Source organism: Ranitomeya imitator, chromosome 1 (genome assembly GCF_032444005.1).
Source record: "Ranitomeya imitator isolate aRanImi1 chromosome 1, aRanImi1.pri, whole genome shotgun sequence".
NCBI classification, from domain to species: Eukaryota; Metazoa; Chordata; class Amphibia; order Anura; family Dendrobatidae; genus Ranitomeya; species Ranitomeya imitator.
Genome location: NC_091282.1, coordinates 1,139,931,415 through 1,139,948,492, shown reverse-complemented (window position 1 = coordinate 1,139,948,492; position 17,078 = coordinate 1,139,931,415).

The window sequence follows — 17,078 nt, the reverse complement described above, 5'->3', positions numbered from 1 at the left end:
TTATGATGTGGGCAACCGAGAGTTGCTGGCCATGAAGTGGGCATTCGAGGAGTGGCGTCATTGGCTTGAGGGTGCTAAGCATCGCGTGGTGGTTTTGACTGATCATAAGAACCTTACTTATCTTGAGTCTGCCAAGCGCTTGAATCCTAGACAGGCCCGTTGGTCGTTATTTTTTGCTCGTTTTGATTTTGTGATTTCATACCTTCCGGGCTCTAAAAATGTGAAGGCGGATGCTCTGTCTAGGAGTTTTGTGCCCGACTCTCCGGGGCTATCTGAGCCGGCGAGTATCCTCAAGGAAGGAGTCATTGTGTCTGCCATCTCCCCTGATTTGCGGAGAGTGTTGCAGAAATTTCAGGCTAATAAACCTGATCGTTGTCCGGCCGAGAAACTGTTCGTCCCTGATAGGTGGACTAGTAAAGTTATCTCTGAACTTCATTGTTCGGTGCTGGCCGGTCATCCAGGAATCTTTGGTACCAGGGAGTTGGTTGCTAGATCCTTCTGGTGGCCATCTCTGTCACGGGATGTGCGTGCTTTTGTGCAGTCCTGTGGAATTTGTGCTAGGGCTAAGCCCTGCTGTTCACGTGCCAGTGGGTTGCTTTTGCCCTTGCCGGTCCCGAAGAGGCCTTGGACACATATTTCGATGGATTTCATTTCTGACCTTCCCGTTTCTCAAAAAATGTCGGTCATTTGGGTGGTCTGTGATCGCTTTTCTAAAATGGTCCATCTGGTGCCCTTGGTTAAATTGCCTTCCTCCTCTGATTTGGTGCCTTTGTTCTTCCAGCATGTGGTTCGTTTACATGGCATTCCTGAGAATATTGTTTCTGACAGAGGTTCCCAGTTTGTCTCGAGGTTCTGGCGAGCCTTTTGTGGTAGGATGGGCATTGACCTATCTTTCTCCTCGGCCTTCCATCCTCAGACTAATGGCCAGACCGAACGAACCAATCAGACCTTGGAAACATATCTGAGATGTTTTGTTTCCGCTGACCAGGATGATTGGGTGTCATTTTTGCCGTTGGCTGAGTTCGCCCTTAATAATCGGGCCAGCTCGGCTACCTTGGTCTCTCCATTTTTCTGCAATTCTGGGTTCCATCCTCGTTTCTCTTCAGGACAGGTTGAGTCTTCGGACTGTCCTGGTGTGGATTCTGTGGTGGACAGGTTGCAGCAGATCTGGACTCAGGTGGTGGACAATTTGACCTTGTCCCAGGAGAAGGCTCAGCTTTTCGCTAATCGCAGACGCCGTGTGGGACCCCGACTTCGTGTTGGGGATCTGGTTTGGTTATCTTCTCGTCATATTCCTATGAAGGTTTCCTCTCCTAAATTTAAACCTCGTTTTATTGGTCCGTATAGGATTTCTGAGATTCTCAATCCGGTGTCTTTTCGTCTGACCCTCCCAGACTCCTTTTCCATACATAATGTATTCCATAGGTCGTTGTTGAGGAGATACGTGGCACCTATGGTTCCATCTGTGGAGCCTCCTGCCCCTGTTTTGGTGGAGGGGGAATTGGAGTATATTGTGGAGAAGATTTTGGATTCTCGTGTCTCTAGACGGAAACTCCAGTATCTGGTCAAATGGAAGGGTTATGCTCAGGAAGATAATTCCTGGGTTTTTGCCTCTGATGTCCATGCCCCAGATCTTGTTCGTGCCTTTCATGTGGCTCATCCTGGTCGGCCTGGGGGTTCTGGTGAGGGTTCGGTGACCCCTCCTCAAGGGGGGGGTACTGTTGTGAATTCTGTGGCTGAGTTCACTTCTGTGGTCACAAGTGGTATTGCAGTCTCTGGGCTTCCTCCCTCAGGTGTTTTGGTGAGCTCGTTGGCTGCCTTGCTATTTAGCTCCACCTGAGTCTGTCTTCCTTGCTCCTTGTCAATGTTCCAGTGTTGGATCTGAGCTACTGCATCTTTCCTTGGGCCTGCTGCTCTGCTAGATAAGTGCTTCTAGTTTGTTTTCTGTTTTTTCTGTCCAGCTTGCTATTAACTTTTGCTGGAAGCTCTGAGAAGCAAAGGGGTGCACCGCCGTGCTGTTAGTTCGGCACGGTGGGTCTTTTTGCCCCTTTGCGTGGTTTTCGTTTTAGGGTTTTTGGTAGACTGCATAGTTCTCTTTGCTATCCTCGCTCTGTCTAGAATATCGGGCCTCACTTTGCTGAATCTATTTCATTCCTACGTTTGTCTTTTCATCTTGCTAACAGTCATTATATGTGGGGGGCTGCCTATTCCTTTGGGGTATTTCTCTGAGGTAAGTCAGGCTTGTATTTCTATCTTCAGGCTAGTCAGCTCCTCAGGCAGTGCCGAGTTGCATAGGTAGTTATAGGCGCAATCCACTGCTGCTTATAGTTGTGTGAGGATAGATCAGGTACTGCAGTCAGGTACAGAGATTCCACGTCTCAGAGCTCGTCCTATTGTTTTTGGTTATTGCCAGATCTCTGTATGTGCGCTGATTACTGCACGCTGTGTTGCCTGATTGCCAGCCATAACATAGAGCCCAGGGTCAGCAGGAGGAGGAGAGGAGCAAAGTGTAGGCCGAAGCCTGCACTGGTGGCAGCTTTTGGTCGGTTGTGCCAGCGTGGCTTGTGCTGGACACGATGCCGGCTACACAGCAGGGGAACAGCTGGCGGTGCTGAACCCCACTAACACATTGGCTGGTGTTTTTCTCTGTGAAGCTCGCATTTCCGGGCAAAAACTAGCGGTGTTAGAGCCCAGGGTCAGCAGGAGGAGGAGAGGAGCAGAGTGTAGGCCGAAGCCTAGTTGAACCAATTTCAAATGTAACCTTTAACCCCCCCTCAGGTGTTGCAAGGTACAAGAGCCACACCTTGTGCAGCATTAATGCTGCACAAGTAAAAGGTTGCTCTATTTAGTTTGCTCCTTGCACACGCTGAATAAAACACGTACACTATTTAGCCCATTATACTGTCAAACAGTAGTGGAGGCGTGACTGGTCTTTTTAAGGAGACGCAGCACAGGTGTCAAAATTTACACCTAGGTGGTGGGCGCAGATTCCTGAGCGTTGTATTAGCTGTACAGGAGTCTGCGCTATTGTGATCCCTTGGCCATGCGCTGTGAGCGCTGCCTGTCTTCTCACCTCATTTCATGTTGGCCGTTGCGGTTAGCAATGGATATGAATCCCAGGCCCACAGCGTGTTTTCAAAAAGTCACACTGCGTGGCTGGGATTCGTGGCCTTGTGCAGTAAATATGTTTGCCGCTCACACATGTCCTTACACCTGCTTCAGACTGGGCGGCCTCAGCTGATCCCTTATCGCCTACCACGGCCAGGAGGCCGCACAGTCTGAAGAAGGCGGAAGGAGATGAGTTAAGACAGGCGAACATATGCACTGCACATGCCCATCAATCACACCCTCGCAGCCAAAATATATGAAACGAGGGGGGTTGTGTCGGGCAGGGCGGACGCACAGGCACAGGCAGCCAACCAATGATGTCAGAAGACGGGCAGCGCTACCAAGGGTGGTGGTGCGTGTCATTAAAAAGTAAAGTCACACCTCAGGGACATTGTAATGGTCTGTAATGAGACACATATTTTACGTGTTTAATTCTACGTGGGCAAGGATAAAAAAAACAGCCACCTTGTACAAATGCAGCAGTACTGCTGTACTAGGTGGCTGTTATACATAGAAACACCTGGGGGGGTGGGGCCAGGTTCCCTTTAATTTCAGTTCATGTGCCTGCGTGGCGTTTGCAGGTCACGTTGCCGGCTACACAGCAGGGGAACAGCTGGCGGTGCTGAACCCCACTAACACATTGGCTGGTGTTTTTCTCTGTGCAGCTAGCACTTCCGGGCAAAAACTAGCGGTGTTTGAGCCCAGGGTCAGCAGGAGGAGGAGAGGAGCAGAGTCTAGGCCGAAGCCTGCACTGGTGGCAGCTTTTGTTCTGTTGTGCCAGCGTGGCTTGTGCTGGACACGTTGCCGACTACACAGCAGGGGAACAGCTGGCGGTGCTGAACCCCACTGACACATCACCTAGTGTTTTTTCTGTGTAGACAACACTTCCAGGTGGCAACTGACAGTGTTGAAACCCAGGGAATCAAAGAGGAGCAGAGTGTAGGCCGAAGCCTGCAGTGGAGCAAGTTGAAAGGGAACCTTTAACCCCCCCCCCCCCCAGGCATTTGTTGCTGAAAGAGCCATCTTGTACAGCAGTAATACTGCACATGGAAAATGGTGGCTCCGAAAATTATGCTCCTTGCAAACGCTGAAGTACACACTCATATAATGTGTCCCCTCACACCGTCAAACCATCCCGGGAGTGGGACTTTCCTTTGTAATGTGACACAGCTCAGCCGTCATTCCAACCCCCTTGGTGCCGGGCGCCACCTCCTCAACGTTGTTTGGTTCTGTCACGGAGCCCGCGCTGTAATGTTATCCCTTGGCCATGCACAGTTAGCGGTGCCCGTCTTCTGACATCATGTAGGTGTCAGGCTGGCAGTGCCTGTGTGTCCAAGCTGCCCGAGATCCAACCTTGCAGTGTAATCTAATGTAGTCCCACTACGGGCCAGGGATCCATGGGCATGCGCAGTGCATATCATCGCCTCTCACTCACCTCCTTCCTGCTTCTTCAGACTGTGCGGCGTCACGGCCGTGGCATGCTATTAGGGATCAGCTGACGCCGCCTAGTCTGAAGAAGCGTGAAGAAGGGGAGTGAGAGGCTAGTATATGCACTGCGCATGGCCATGGATACCAGGCCCACTGTGGGATCACATTAGACGACACTGCGAGGTGTGATTTCGGGCAGCGTGGACGCACAGGCGCAGCCAGGACGACAACAAATGATGTCAGAGGACGGGCAGCGCAAACTGTGCATGGCCAAGGGATAACATAACAGCGCAGGGTCCATGACGGAATCAAACAACGCTAAGGAGGCAGCGCACGGTGCCAAGGGGGTAGCAATGACGGCTGTGCTGCGTCACATTACAAAGGAAAGTCCCACCTCCGGGATGGTTGGACGGTGTGAGGGGACACATTACATGAGTGTGTACTTCAGCTTTTGCAAGGAGCATAATTTCAAGAGCGACCTTTCCCTTGTGCAGTATTAGTGCTGCACATGGTGGCTCTTTCAGTAACAAACGCCTAGGGGGGGGGGGGACAGGTCCCCTTACATTTTAGTTGTGCCAGCGTGGCGGTCGCATGACATGTTGCCGGATACACAGCTGGGGATCAGCTGACGTTACTGAACCCCAATAACAGAGGAGCGACTGTTGACTGTGCACACAGCACTTCCAGGCACCAACTGGCGGTGTTAGAGCCCAGGGACAGCAGGAGGAGCAGATGGGAGGTATTGCCGCACACACAGCTGGGGATCAGCTGACGTTACTGAACCCCAATAACAGAGGAGCGACTGTTGACTGTGCACACAGCACTTCCAGGCACAAACTGGCGGTGTTAGAGCCCAGGGACAGCAGGAGGAGCAGAGGAACAGAGTGTAGGCCGAAGCCTGATTGGAGCAAGTTGAAAGGGAACCTTTAACACCCCCCCAAGACGTTTGTAGCTGAAAGAGCCATCTTGTGCAGCACTAAGGATGCAAAAGGAAAAGGTGGTTCTTTTAATTATGCTCCTTGCAAACACCGAAGTAAACACTAAAAATGTGTCCCCTTATACCGTTAAACCGTCCCAGAGGTGCGAATTTCCTTCGTAATGGGACACAGCACAGCTGTCATTCCTATCCCCTTGGTGCCGTGCGCTGCCTCCTCAGCGTTGTTTTAAGCTGTCACGGAGCCTGCGCTGTTCTGTTAGCCCTTGGCCATGCCCAATTAGCGCTGCCTGTCTTCTGACATAATTTGGTGTCAGGCTGTCAGTGCCTGTGCGTCCACGCTGCTCCAGATCCCACCTCGCAGTCTCGTCTAACGTAATCCCACTGCGGGCCTTGGAACCATAGGCATGCACAGTGCATATCCTCGACTCACTCCCCTCCTTCCCTCTTCTTCAGACTGTGCGGTGTCACGGCCGTGGCATGCTATTAGGGATCAGCTGACGGCGCACAGTCTAAAGAAGGCGGAGGGAAATGAGCGAGAGCCCGAGGGGAAGATATGCACTGCGCATGCCCATGGATCCCAGGCCCGCAGTGTGACTCAATCAGAAGACACTGCGAGGCGGGATCTCGGGCAGCGCGGCCGCACAGGCGCAGCCAGCCTGACACCAAATTATGTCAGAAGACAGGCAGCGCAAATAGGGCATGCCCAAGGGATAACAGAACAGCGCAGGCTCCGTGACAGCTTAAAACAACACTGAGGAGGCAGCGCATGGCACCAAGGGGGTAGGAATGACGGCTGTGCTGCGTCACATTACGAAGGAAAGTCCCAGCTCCGGGACAGTATAACGGTATCAGTGAACACATTTTATAAGTGTTAAGTTCTGCGTGTGCAAGGAGCTAAAAAAAAAGAGCTACCTTTTCCTTGTGCAGCATTACTGCTGCACAAGATGGCTCTTTCAGTAACAAACGACGGGGGGGGGGGGAACAGGTTCCCTTACATTTAGGTTGTTGTGCCAGCGTGGCGGTCGCAGGACACATTGCCGGCTACACAGCTGGGGATCAGCTGACGTTACTGAAACCCAATAACACTGGGTCGTATGTTTTTACTGTGCAGCCTGCACTTCTGAGGCGCAACTGGCTGTGTTGGAGCCCAGGAATAGCAGTTCAGGTGGTAGAAAGATGAACACAGCAGGAGACCTGGATGACACCCAATTACTTAATCAGGCAGAGGAGTGGCAAATTCCTGCGAGATCCAGGCCTGGTTCATTTTCAGGAAAGTAAGCCGGTCAACGTTATCGGAGGATAGTCGCATGCGACGGTCTGTTAGTACACCACCTGCGGCACTAAAGACACGTTCCGATAAGACACTAGCCGCAGGGCAAGCCAGCACCTCCAATGCATACTGGCTTAGCTCTGGCCATGTATCCAGCTTAGAGACCCAAAACTTGAACGGGGAAGAGCCGTCTGGGAGTACAGTAAGAGGGCAAGCGATGTAGTCTGTCACCATCTGACGGAACCGTTGCCTCCTGCTGACTGGAGCCGCCGGTGATGGTGTAGACATTTGGGGCGGGCACACAAAAGTGTGCCAGAGTTGTGCCATACTGGGCTTGCCTTGGGCAGAGGCACTGCTTCTGCTCCCTCTTTGGGCAGAGCCTCCCCCACTGCCTCGACGCACTGAGCTGCTTTGTAAAGCACTAGCAGCACTCCTCTCAGTTGGACAGGAGAAGATGATGGAATTCACCAGTGTGTCGTGGTACTCCCGCAATTTACGCTCCCGGGTCAACGCAGGGATGAGGTTTTGGACGTTGTCCCGGTAGCGAGGATCGAGGAGGGTGAACACCCAATAATCAGGCATGTTGAGAATGTGGTCGATGCGGCGGTCGTTTCTCAGGCACTGCAGCATGAAATCCACCATGTGCTGCAGAGTGCCAACTGGCCCAGAAACGCTGTCCCCTGCTTGAGACATGATCTCTGCCCGCTCGTCATCACCCCACCCTCGCTGTACACACTGACCACTGGACAATTGTGTCGCTCCCTCCTCTGGACGGAGCTCTTCCTCCTCCATTGACTCCTCCTCATCCTCCTCACAAATTGGCCCCTGCGTACCCCTTTGTGAGGAACCACGTGGCGCTGACTCTCCAGAAGCTGATGGAAAAGGTGACTCCTCATCCTCCACCTCTTCCACAACATCATCCCTTAACCCTTGCAAAGTTTGCTGAAGCAGGCAGATAAGGGGGACAGTCATGCTGACTAGTGCATCATCTGCACTTGCCATCCGCGTGGAATAATCAAAAGGACGCAAAACCTGGCAGACGTCCTTCATAGTGGCCCACTCTGTGGTTGTGAAGTCTGATCGGCGCTGACTGCGACTTCTTTGCGCCTGATGCAGCTGGTACTCCATAACTGCTTGCTGCTGCTCACACAACCGCTCCAACATATGTAACGTGGAATTCCACCGGGTAGGTAGGTCACATATGATGCGGTGTTCCGGAAGGCGGAATCGGCGCTGCAGAGCAGCAATGCGGGATCTGGCCAAGCTGGAACGCCGCAAGTGAGCACACTCTAGGCGGACCTTGTGCAGCAGGGCATCAAGATCCGGATAGTCCCTCAGAAAACTCTGCACAACCAAATTGAGCACATGTGCCAGACATGGGATGTGAGTGAGGTTGCCAAGGGCCAAAGCTGCCACCAGATTTCGGCCATTGTCACACACTACCATGCCTGGCTGGAGATTCGCTGGCAGTAACCACACATCGCTCTCCTGCTTGATGGCATTCCAGAGCTCCTGCGCTGTGTGGCTTCGATGCCCCAATGAAACTAGTTTCAAGACGGCCTGCTGACGTTTGGCCACGGCTGTGCTCATGTCGGTCATAGGTAAACGTTCACGGGTCTGTTATGGCTGGCAATCAGGCAACACAGCGTGCAGTAATCAGCGCACATACAGAGATCTGGCAATAACCAAAAACAATAGGATGAGCTCTGAGACGTGGAATCTCTGTAGACTGCAGTACCTGATCTATCCTCACACAACTATAAGCAGCAGTGGATTGCGCCTATCAACTACCTATGCAACTCGGCACTGCCTGAGGAGCTGACTAGCCTGAAGATAGAAATACAAGCCTGACTTACCTCAGAGAAATACCCCAAAGGAATAGGCAGCCCCCCACATATAATGACTGTTAGCAAGATGAAAAGACAAACGTAGGAATGAAATAGATTCAGCAAAGTGAGGCCCGATATTCTAGACAGAGCGAGGATAGCAAAGAGAACTATGCAGTCTACAAAAAACCCTAAAACGAAAACCACGCAAAGGGGCAAAAAGACCCACCGTGCCGAACTAACAGCACGGCGGTGCACCCCTTTGCTTCTCAGAGCTTCCAGCAAAAGTTAATAGCAAGCTGGACAGAAAAAACAGAAAACAAACTAGAAGCACTTATCTAGCAGAGCAGCAGGCCCAAGGAAAGATGCAGTAGCTCAGATCCAACACTGGAACATTGACAAGGAGCAAGGAAGACAGACTCAGGTGGAGCTAAATAGCAAGGCAGCCAACGAGCTCACCAAAACACCTGAGGGAGGAAGCCCAGAGACTGCAATACCACTTGTGACCACAGAAGTGAACTCAGCCACAGAATTCACAACAGTACCCCCCCCTTGAGGAGGGGTCACCGAACCCTCACCAGAACCCCCAGGCCGACCAGGATGAGCCACATGAAAGGCACGAACAAGATCTGGGGCATGGACATCAGAGGCAAAAACCCAGGAATTATCTTCCTGAGCATAACCCTTCCATTTGACCAGATACTGGAGTTTCCGTCTAGAGACACGAGAATCCAAAATCTTCTCCACAATATACTCCAATTCCCCCTCCACCAAAACAGGGGCAGGAGGCTCCACAGATGGAACCATAGGTGCCACGTATCTCCTCAACAACGACCTATGGAATACATTATGTATGGAAAAGGAGTCTGGGAGGGTCAGACGAAAAGACACCGGATTGAGAATCTCAGAAATCCTATACGGACCAATAAAACGAGGTTTAAATTTAGGAGAGGAAACCTTCATAGGTATATGACGAGAAGATAACCAAACCAGATCCCCAACACGAAGTCGGGGTCCCACACGGCGTCTGCGATTAGCGAAAAGCTGAGCCTTCTCCTGGGACAAGGTCAAATTGTCCACTACCTGAGTCCAGATCTGCTGCAACCTGTCCACCACATAATCCACACCAGGACAGTCCGAAGACTCAACCTGTCCTGAAGAGAAACGAGGATGGAACCCAGAATTGCAGAAAAATGGAGAGACCAAGGTAGCCGAGCTGGCCCGATTATTAAGGGCGAACTCAGCCAACGGCAAAAATGACACCCAATCATCCTGGTCAGCGGAAACAAAAGATCTCAGATATGTTTCCAAGGTCTGATTGGTTCGTTCGGTCTGGCCATTAGTCTGAGGATGGAAGGCCGAGGAGAAAGATAGGTCAATGCCCATCCTACCACAAAAGGCTCGCCAGAACCTCGAGACAAACTGGGAACCTCTGTCAGAAACAATATTCTCAGGAATGCCATGTAAACGAACCACATGCTGGAAGAACAAAGGCACCAAATCAGAGGAGGAAGGCAATTTAACCAAGGGCACCAGATGGACCATTTTAGAAAAGCGATCACAGACCACCCAAATGACCGACATTTTTTGAGAAACGGGAAGGTCAGAAATGAAATCCATCGAAATATGTGTCCAAGGCCTCTTCGGGACCGGCAAGGGCAAAAGCAACCCACTGGCACGTGAACAGCAGGGCTTAGCCCTAGCACAAATTCCACAGGACTGCACAAAAGCACGCACATCCCGTGACAGAGATGGCCACCAGAAGGATCTAGCAACCAACTCCCTGGTACCAAAGATTCCTGGATGACCGGCCAGCACCGAACAATGAAGTTCAGAGATAACTTTACTAGTCCACCTATCAGGGACGAACAGTTTCTCGGCCGGACAACGATCAGGTTTATTAGCCTGAAATTTCTGCAACACTCTCCGCAAATCAGGGGAGATGGCAGACACAATGACTCCTTCCTTGAGGATACTCGCCGGCTCAGATAACCCCGGAGAGTCGGGCACAAAACTCCTAGACAGAGCATCCGCCTTCACATTTTTAGAGCCCGGAAGGTATGAAATCACAAAATCAAAACGAGCAAAAAATAACGACCAACGGGCCTGTCTAGGATTCAAGCGCTTGGCAGACTCAAGATAAGTAAGGTTCTTATGATCAGTCAAAACCACCACGCGATGCTTAGCACCCTCAAGCCAATGACGCCACTCCTCGAATGCCCACTTCATGGCCAGCAACTCTCGGTTGCCCACATCATAATTACGCTCAGCAGCAGAAAATTTCCTGGAAAAGAAAGCACATGGTTTGAACACTGAGCAACCAGAACCTCTCTGTGACAAAACCGCCCCTGCACCAATCTCAGAAGCATCAACCTCGACCTGGAACGGAAGAGAAACATCAGGTTGACACAACACAGGGGCACAGCAAAAACGACGCTTCAACTCCTGAAAAGCTTCCACGGCAGCAGAAGACCAATTAACCAAATCAGCACCCTTCTTGGTCAAATCGGTCAATGGTCTGGCAATGCTAGAAAAATTACAGATGAAGCGACGATAAAAATTAGCAAAGCCCAGGAATTTCTGCAGACTTTTTAGAGATGTCGGCTGAGTCCAATCCTGGATGGCCTGAACCTTAACCGGATCCATCTCGATAGTAGAAGGGGAAAAGATGAACCCCAAAAATGAAACTTTCTGCACACCGAAGAGACACTTTGATCCCTTCACGAACAAGGAATTAGCACGCAGTACCTGGAAAACCATTCTGACTTGCTTCACATGAGACTCCCAATCATCTGAGAAGATCAAAATGTCATCCAAGTAAACAATCAAGAATTTATCCAGATACTCACGGAAAATGTCATGCATAAAAGACTGAAAAACAGATGGAGCATTGGCAAGTCCGAACGGCATCACCAGATACTCAAAATGACCCTCGGGCGTTTTAAATGCCGTTTTCCATTCATCTCCCTGCCTGATTCTCACCAGATTATACGCACCACGAAGATCAATCTTAGTAAACCAACTAGCCCCCTTAATCCGAGCAAACAAGTCAGAAATCAATGGCAAGGGATACTGAAACTTAACAGTGATCTTATTAAGAAGGCGGTAATCAATACACGGTCTTAGCGAACCATCCTTCTTGGCTACAAAAAAGAACCCTGCTCCCAATGGTGACGACGATGGGCGAATATGTCCCTTCTCCAGGGACTCCTTCACATAACTGCGCATAGCGGTGTGTTCAGGTACGGACAAATTAAATAAACGACCCTTAGGGAATTTACTACCAGGAATCAAATCGATAGCACAATCACAATTCCTATGCGGAGGTAGGGCATCAGACTTGGGCTCTTCAAATACATCCTGAAAGTCAGACAAGAACTCTGGGACCTCAGAAGGAATGGATGACGAAATAGACAAAAATGGAACATCACCATGTACTCCCTGACAACCCCAGCTGGTTACCGACATAGAGTTCCAATCCAATACTGGATTATGGGTTTGTAGCCATGGCAACCCCAACACGACCACATCATGCAAATTATGCAGTACCAAAAAGCGAATAACTTCCTGATGTGCAGGAGCCATGCACATGGTCAGCTGGGCCCAGTACTGAGGCTTATTCTTGGCCAAAGGTGTAGCATCAATTCCTCTCAACGGAATAGGACACCGCAAAGGCTCCAAGAAAAATCCACAACGTTTAGCATAATCCAAATCCATCAGATTCAGGGCAGCGCCTGAATCCACAAACGCCATGACAGAATATGATGACAAAGAGCACATTAAGGTAATGGACAAAAGGAATTTGGACTGTACAGTACCAATAACGGCAGAGCTATCGAACCGCCTAGTGCGTTTAGGACAATTAGAAATAGCATGAGTAGAATCACCACAATAGAAACACAGTCTGTTCAGACGTCTGTGTTCGTGCCGTTCTACTTTAGTCATAGTCCTGTCGCACTGCATAGGCTCAGGCTTACTCTCAGACAATACCGCCAGATGGTGCACAGATTTACGCTCGCGCAAGCGACGACCGATCTGAATGGCCAAGGACATAGACTCATTCAAACCAGCAGGCATAGGAAATCCCACCATTACATCCTTAAGAGCTTCAGAGAGACCCTTTCTGAACAAAGCCGCTAGTGCAGATTCATTCCACAGAGTGAGTACTGACCATTTCCTAAATTTCTGACAATATACTTCTACATCATCCTGACCCTGGCATAAAGCCAGCAGATTTTTCTCAGCTTGATCCACTGAATTAGGCTCATCGTAAAGCAATCCCAGCGCCTGGAAAAATGCATCAACATTACTCAATGCAGAATCTCCTGGTGCAAGAGAAAACGCCCAGTCCTGTGGGTCGCCGCGCAAAAAAGAAATAATAATCAAAACCTGTTGAATAGGATTACCAGAAGAATGAGGTTTCAAGGCCAAAAATAGCTTACAATTATTTCTGAAGCTCAGGAACTTAGTTCTGTCACCAAAAAACAAATCAGGAATCGGAATTCTTGGTTCTAGCATCGATTTCTGATCAATAGTATCTTGAATCTTTTGTACATTTACAACGAGATTATCCATTGAGGAGCACAGAGCCTGAATATCCATGTCCACAGCTGTGTCCTGAAGCACTCTAATGTCTAGGGGAAAAAAAAGACTGAAGACAGAGCTAAGAAAAAAAAATGATGTCAGGATTTCTTTTTTCCCTCTATTGGAAATCATTGAAGGGCTCCTTGTACTGTTATGGCTGGCAATCAGGCAACACAGCGTGCAGTAATCAGCGCACATACAGAGATCTGGCAATAACCAAAAACAATAGGACGAGCTCTGAGACGTGGAATCTCTGTAGACTGCAGTACCTGATCTATCCTCACACAACTATAAGCAGCAGTGGATTGCGCCTATCAACTACCTATGCAACTCGGCACTGCCTGAGGAGCTGACTAGCCTGAAGATAGAAATACAAGCCTGACTTACCTCAGAGAAATACCCCAAAGGAATAGGCAGCCCCCCACATATAATGACTGTTAGCAAGATGAAAAGACAAACGTAGGAATGAAATAGATTCAGCAAAGTGAGGCCCGATATTCTAGACAGAGCGAGGATAGCAAAGAGAACTATGCAGTCTACAAAAAACCCTAAAACGAAAACCACGCAAAGGGGCAAAAAGACCCACCGTGCCGAACTAACAGCACGGCGGTGCACCCCTTTGCTTCTCAGAGCTTCCAGCAAAAGTTAATAGCAAGCTGGACAGAAAAAACAGAAAACAAACTAGAAGCACTTATCTAGCAGAGCAGCAGGCCCAAGGAAAGATGCAGTAGCTCAGATCCAACACTGGAACATTGACAAGGAGCAAGGAAGACAGACTCAGGTGGAGCTAAATAGCAAGGCAGCCAACGAGCTCACCAAAACACCTGAGGGAGGAAGCCCAGAGACTGCAATACCACTTGTGACCACAGAAGTGAACTCAGCCACAGAATTCACAACACGGGTCCATGTGGAGGTGGACTGTGACGGATCCTGCAGAGATGAATCTGAGGAACTGGTGTAAGAGGAGAGGAGTCGATGCGTACAGACTGGATTCCTGCAATCCTTGGAGTGGGCAGGACACTTCCTGCGCCACTCGCACGATCTGTACCTGGCTCAACAACATTAACCCAATGGGCAGTGAGGGAAACATATCGCCCCTGTCTATGCTGACTGGTCCACGCATCGGTGGTGAGGTGGACCTTGCTACTGACGGCGTTCAGTAGCGCATGTTTTATGTTTGCCTCAACATGCCTGTGCAGGGCAGGGACAGCCTGCCTGCTGAAGTAAAAGCGGCTGGGCACCTTGTACTGTGGGACTGCCAATGCCATCAAGTCACGGAAGCTGTCAGTCTCCACCAGCCTGAACGAGAGCATTTCCAGGGACAACAGTTTGGCAATGCCTGCATTCAGAGCCTGTGCTCGGGGGTGGTTGGCCGAGAATGCCCGCCTTTTCTCCCATGCCTGTACTACCGATGGCTGTAGAGTAGACTGGGAGTGTGAGGATGACTGGGAAGGTGGTGCTGTGGGTGGAATTTCACAAGGTCTCTAGACAACAGTGCCAGAGGTTCTTCCATGGCGATCCTGGGAGGAAGCCAAACCAGCTGTGCGTGAGCTGGAGGAAGAGGCAACACGAGCTGAAGAGGTGGTAGCTGCCGCTGTTGGTTGGCCTACATCTTCAGTCTGTTTCTGTAACTCCACCGCGTGCCTGTTCCGCACATGTTTCCACATATTTGTGGTATTGAGGTTGCTGACATTTTTCCCTCTTTTTACTTTCTGATGACACAGCTTGCATTTGACAAAACAAATGTCATCTGCAACTGTGTCAAAAAAGGACCAGGCACTGCAAGTCTTGGGAGCGCCCTTTTTGGCTTTGGAAAGAGACAGGCTCCTAACGGGTGCCAAAGTGGAGGCTACAGGCTCCGCAGTCTTCCCCCTCCCTCTCCCTCTTTGGCCCGTAAGGGGAAGCTTTTCCTCAGAGCTGCTCCCACCACCTTCCTGTTCCTCACGCCACGATGGGTCAAGGACCTCATCATCTCCACTACCCTCTGCCACCAACTGCCCCTCCTGGGTAGTCTCGGCAGCACAGTACGCATCAGAAAGCGGCACCTGAGTTTCATCATCAGATGCGTACTGCGCTGTGGTCACCGGAGGCACTGGCCCACCTGCCTCTTCAGAGTCAGAGAGAAAAAGCTGTTGGGCATCACTGCACACTGCCTCTTCTTCCATTTCTCCAATGCTGCTTGGCTGGCCCCCTGTTTCCAAGCCAAGAGATTCAGAGAACAGAAGTAGAGACGGCTCCTGTCCTGGGCTCTCTGACTGCCTGGCCAATTTGGCAGGTGGTGAAGAGACAGATGGCTGCTCTCCAGTGCTCTGTGCCTGAGAGGATGTGGCACTAACTGAAGTCGATGCCGAGGCGTTAGCTGCCATCCACCCGACAACGGCTTCAATTTGGTCTTCACGCAGCAGCGGTGCACGACGCTCTCCGACAAAGCTGCGCATGAAGGACTGTTCCCTGCTGAAACTGAGTGACGACGAGTCACCGGCGCCCGCAGCAGGCACAGAATCACCACGTCCTCTCCCTGCTCCTCTCCCTGCTCCGTGCCCACGCCCACGTGCCTTACTCCCTGCCCTCTTCATCTTGTTTGACAGATAAAGATAAGCAGAAAAGTACTAAGGCCTTAGTGTGCTTATTCCTGAAATGCTCCTCCTAACAGGTGTAAGAAACACTAATGTTGTAAAGTGTGGACTAAACTTTATTATTTTTCAAATGTGGCCTACACAAGTGTTAAGTTGTGTTTGGTGAACTTTACTTTTTTTTTTGTGCAGATCGGGCTACAGAGCTAGTTTAAATCACACGGAAACCGTGCAGACAGCCGTAAACGGCGCTGCAAGGCCAAAAAACCCTCCTCTAGGTTATCCTATGTAGTGTTTTTCCACTATTTAGCTGGAGACGGGTGGAAAGACACTAATAGGAATTTTTTTTTTTACATTTTAAACAGGCTGCACTATTTGAAAAAAAGGAAATTGTTTTTCAAGGTATGAGGCAGTAATGCACCCTGAGCTGAATCCAACCGGCTATAGCTGCACACAGACTACAGGGCGAGCTGCGCTCACACAGAGACCGTGCAGACAGCCGTAAACGGCGCTGCAAGGCCCAATAAACCCCCTCTAGGTTATCCTATGTAGTGTTTTTCCACTATTTAGCTGGAGACGGGTGGAAAAACACTAATAGGGAATTTTTTTTTAAATTTTTAAACAGGCTGCACTATTTGAAAAAAAGGAAAATTTTTCTCAAGGTATGAGCCAGTAACGAACCCTGAGCTGAATCCAACCGGCTATGGCTGCACACAGACTACAGGGCGAGCTGGGCTCACACGGAGACCGTGCAGACAGCCGTAAACGGCGCTGCAAGGCCCAAAAACCCCCCTCTAGGTTATCCTATGTAGTGTTTTTCCACAATTTAGCTGGAGACGGGTGGAAAAACACTAATAGGGAATTTTTTTTTAAATTTTTAAACAGGCTGCACTATTTGAAAAAAAGGAAAATTTTTCTCAAGGTATGAGGCAGTAACGAACCCTGAGCTGAATCCAACCGGCTATGGCTGCACACAGACTACAGGGCGAGCTGGGCTCACACGGAGACCGTGCAGACAGCCGTAAACGGTGCTGCAAGGCCCAAAAACCCCCCTCTAAGTTATCCTATGTAGTGTTTTTCCACAATTTAGCTGGAGACGGGTGGAAAAACACTAATAGGAAATTTGAGAAAAAATGTGCAGCAGGCTGCACTATGAGCAAAAAAGGACAACTGTGTGAGGCAGTGTGAACCCCCCCTGAGCTGAATACAACCGGGTATATGGCTGCACACAGACTACAGAGTGAGCTGCACACACACACACACACAGAGACCTTGCAGAACGCTGTTAAAACAGCGCTGCAAGGCAAGAGCAAGGTGAACAGTGAAGAAAACACAGCGTTTTGCTAAATTAG